The sequence below is a fragment of the Tiliqua scincoides genome, chromosome 1, assembly GCF_035046505.1.
Source record: "Tiliqua scincoides isolate rTilSci1 chromosome 1, rTilSci1.hap2, whole genome shotgun sequence".
Lineage (NCBI taxonomy): Eukaryota > Metazoa > Chordata > Lepidosauria > Squamata > Scincidae > Tiliqua > Tiliqua scincoides.
Window position 1 is genome coordinate 116,195,480 of NC_089821.1, and position 5,046 is coordinate 116,200,525.

Genomic DNA, 5,046 nt, shown 5'->3' on the forward strand with positions numbered 1-5,046 from the left:
GGAGTGCATAGGATTGCATCCCCGCAGCGATATAGGCTGCAGTCCTTTCCACACTTACCTGGGAATGAGCCCCATGGGACTTGCTTCTGAGCAGGCATGCATGGGCTCGGGCTGCAATCCTTTCCACACTTACCTGGGAGTCAGCCCCATTGACTACAATGGGACTTCCTTCCGAGTAGACATGCATAGGATTGGGCTCCAAGATACCACTGAGGATATTGCTTTGCCTCCACCTGGAGGCTGTGGCGGTAACTGTGCACCTTCTAAGTCTCATTCAGGCTGCGTGTGCTGCACTTTCTCCCTAGGCTGCGGCTGGACCTTCTCCTTGGCAGCCACCTGTTGTTCACCACCGGCACCAAGAGTGGAGTAGCAGAGTTGGCTGCAGTCCCCCCCCCCTTTTCTAGTAGGCGATGCCTTTAAGCCTGTCATAGCACACTGAAATTTTAACAGCAGCCTTCCTAATCTGCAGATGCAGAGATAGGGAAAGGTTACACCTGTTGAATTTCTGCCTGTACTGCATCTGTTAAAGCTGAGTTATGGAGGATGAAGGCAAGAGAAGCTGAGAGCCCTGCAGGCTAGATCAGGGGTGGCCAACCTTTCAGCAGCTCTTAGGGCCCAATCCTAGCCAACTTTCCAGCTCCCATACCTTGAGAAGGCCTCTGTGACTGCCTTCCCACCACAGGATGCAGTGCACCCCCCATTGGCATGGCTGCGCAGGCACTGGAAAATTAGATAGGATTGGGCCTTTAGACCTTTAACAATTGTGTAGAGCAGTGTTTCTCAACCAGTGGTACTTGAGGTGGTGTCTGGTGGTACTTGATGGGCCCCTATATACCTGCCCCTGCAGCGAGACCAGGAACACAATGCAATGAACAAATGATGTCATTGCCAGTTACTTCTGGTGGTACTTCGGATAGGTGGATCATGTGAAGTGGTACAGCAGAGGACAAATGTTGAGAACAGTGCTGTAGAAGAGGTAATTTCTGCAGATACAGCTTGTCATTGTGAGTCAACAAGCTTTACCTGCTGAGATTCCCCCTTTTACACAACTGTTAAAAGTCCAGGTACCCTAAAGTTGGAAGATTGACCACCCCTGGGCTAGATAGCAGCTGTGGAGACCTTTGAAGATTAAAAGAGCTTCATGTGGCCTTTTCAGTGTTACTAATGGAGGATACCTGTGGTAGAATATGTAGTTAAAGGGATTGTCAACATACCTTATGAACAGGGAGGACAGGGAATCAAGAGAGAAGAACTGCTTAAGGATCCAATCCTATCCACAGTTTCCTAAGAGTCAGCCCCATTGAAGAAAATGGACTTACCTCTGAGTACATGAGCATAGGATTGTCCTCTAAGTGTGCTATATTCAAGAAGGCTCACAAGGAACATTCCATCCATACCCTTGTTTAACCATGGTCCTTGCTTTTTTAAATTTCTGAATGAACTCAACTCAAATTTGAAACAGAGGCCCAGGGCTGAGTCCAAGACTCAAATGTTGCACCCCCTTTCTAACCTGGTGATATGCCAGCCTCTGTTTTCTTATGCTACCTGAACTGGAAAAGGAAGTGGGGAATTAGGTCCTCTAGTGTAGCCCATCACTTTCTTCTGCCCTGGCTGGTTTTTCCATTTCCAACCCAGAGCATACGGGGAAAGAGGCCCATTGGGCTAGGTGGTCCATGTTAATCTTTTTCCTGAGGTGATTGCTGCCACCAACCTCATAGGCAGGCTGGCTCTGCTGAGCTTAAATTCTACCAAAAAAAATAAAGTACATGGTTAGAAAAAAATCAATTCCTGTATGGAGAAAGTCTTCCTGACACAATACAGCAGCAACAGCTGCTCAGGCCAGAGTCTTGAGTTTGTCTAAAGATTTTATTGATAAAAAGTTGTCACACTGGCTCAGATTATAATTAGAAAGAATATGTAACTAAACTGTGTCAGCTGGGTCTGTTCTGTGCACTTGCATCTATTCTCTTCCCTTCCTCAATTTTTTAAACATACTGTACTTCTTAGTGGCCACAAAGGTTCTCTAGGTAGCTTATAGCAATAAAACAAAATCAAAACAGTCCAATGAAGAATGATAAATGACACTAAACATAATCTCAAATGGGCTAAGTCTGAAATCTTATAACACATATGTGGGTGTAAGTTCCACTGAACTCAGTGGGGCTTACTTCTGAGTAGACATGCCAAGGCTTATACTGTAAAATTAAATAATACAAAGAGTAAGATCACTGCCTTAAGGTCTTTCATTTTTCTTTTGAGCTAGCTTAAAAGTTAACCTAAATCAGACTGCAATCCTATATACACACTTTCTTGGGAGTAAGCCTCACTGAACACAATGCAACTTACTTTTGAGTAGACATGACTTGGATTGCATTCTCAGACTCTGCTTTTCTGTTTCAGGGAATGTGGTTTTAATATGCTATAAATTTTTATATTTATCTTTATATGCCAACTTGGATAATTTTGCAGGTGCAAAATATTATTCTCTAAACTAAATAAAATCACCATCTCATTTAGAATTAGTTTTAAGTTAGCCCTCATCAACAATGCAGTGGCCTCCGGATACCACCACTATCACTATGCAGAAGAGGATCAAAAGTCTATCATGGAGCCATCAGTGTATTGATAGCACCATAGTACATATATTTCGTTCAGATATTTTCAGCCTTTTTCATCACATGGCACACTGGGAAGGCATTAAAATTGTCCAGGCACACCATCAGTTTTTTGACAATTGAGAAGGCGCACTGCACTGCAGGCCTGGGCTCACATCTCCCAATGGCCCTACTAATGTATGACCCTCCCAAACTCCTGTGGCACACCTGCAGATCATTCACGGCACCCCAATGTGCCACAGCACTCTGGTTGAAAATCACTGATCTGATTGTTTTCCCACAGCAGCTTCATGTACGTAGCAATTAACAGAAGAGATTAGATCAAACATTGCAACGCTTTGCTGGGTAATTTCCATGGGATGGGCCAGCAGTGTCCTAATACTAAAACAACTTTCTGGCATGCTCTGTCAGAGAGGACCATCACCACCAGAAAGCAGCGTCCACTCCAACTTTGACACAGGTGGTTCTGTTTTCTGATTTTGTAGATATGTGACTTCAATTGTACTTCAGCTCTGATTCACATATCCAGGAGACTAGGCAGGTTCCCCCAAATAGCTATTAGGATGGACAATCAAAAACAGGGTGTAGCTACTACTTCTCTTTGATGAAAGGCATAAGCAGCTATTATACTGTAGAGATACTCAAAGAAAGCCCCAGAGGGCAGCCTTGCTCTTCTTCTCTCAGATGCAGCTCCTATGTTGGGTTCACTGCAGTTTAAGCAGTTGAGCAAGGACTGAAGACTCAGTAGCATTGGCCCTGTGTCCCACACAAGCCAAGTTACAGGCAAGAGTTTTTAAAACATCCCCGTTCTTTTTTTTGTTATTTATTTATTTATTTATTTATTCTGGAGCTGTGCATGACCAGCTTCCTAGAAATTGGGGTGTGGTTGCTGGGGCCCAGCAGTTTGACTCTGTGGGGCTGCTCCTCCAGTGACTGCACTGGTTGCCAATTCAAGATGTTGGTGTTAACGTTTAGAGTCCTTTCTAGCCTGGGACTAAGGTAGGTTAGGGACCATCTGCTTCTATATATTCCTGCTCATCCCTTAAGATCATTTGAGAGGGGCCCTGCTTCTTCATATGTTGCTTTCAACAAAAGTGAGAGGTGGAAAGAAGCAGGGCCTTTTCTGCAGTGGCACCACAGCTGTAGAACTAAGTCCCTCCCTAATAAGAACAGCCCCCCTTGTTACAGGCATTCTGGTGGGGGCTGAAGACATTTTTATTCTACTTAGTATTTAGCTGGTGGGGGGATGTTGGAAGTGTGAGCTGCTTTTAGCTTTATTATGGTTTTAATGCTGCTATTTTGTTTTGGGAGCTTGTTTTTAAAGTTTATATTGCCATTTTTAATTATCTGCTTCATGCTGCTGTGGTCTGTGCACTGGTGATTTTGAATTTTATTGTCTGAATTTTTTGTATTTTATATTGTATTTTATGGTTTATTGATTTGCAATTTATTCTGAGTTCTTGTTAGCTGCCTTCAGCTCTAGAAAGATGGGAAATAAATAGTGCAGTAGTGAAGTACAGAGATGCTATCAAGCTATACATTCTATATACTATGCAAGCTCAAGGTCAAGCTATACATTCTATGTACTATGCAGCTGAAAACTGATCATTTAACAGGTGCAGTTAAATCTGGAAGTTTCTTTTGAGCAAGAAGAAGCTGCTGAGGGAGTGTGCAATCCACACTAGAAAGATGGCATGTGGGAAGAGACATTTCTCTTTCTGCTCATAACTGACCACCTCCTGCAGAGCTTCTATATAACTCCAATGTGACTATTTGCAACAAATCTGTCACACATGACATCTCCCCCCCCCCCACAATGGTCCCAGTTTGAGTGAGAAACCCCATTGTTGCTATTTATTGTATGAGGAACTCGTATCAGAGGAACTTTCAGATTTAAATGCATTGGTTTATGATACACATTCCAAAGTGATTATTTGCAGCAACTCTGACACACACAACCTCCAAAGAACCACTAACTATGTACCTGTGTGGTTCTACTAATGTAATCTAAAACTGCATGCCCTTTGCAGCCACATTACACTGCTGATTCATTTTCACCTTGTGATCCATGGCAACACTGCATCTAACTAGCCATATAAGGGCCCTAATTCTATCCAACTTTCCTGCACTGGTGCAGCCACAATGCAGCCCCAAAGTAAGGGAACAAATGTTCCCTTACCTTGAGGAGGCCTCTGTGACTGCCTCCCCACCACAGGATGCAGTGAACACCCTATTGGCACAGCTGCACCGGCACTGGAAAATTGGATAGGATTGGGCCCTAAGATTGTAGCATCTAACTAATCGATTATTGTATTAGCTTGCTGATCAAGATATAGGGAACTTTGAATACCTTACTGAAATCAAGATAAATTACATCCACCATAGCATTTCCACCATCCACTAAGTTACTAACCCAGTCAAAAAGAGAGAT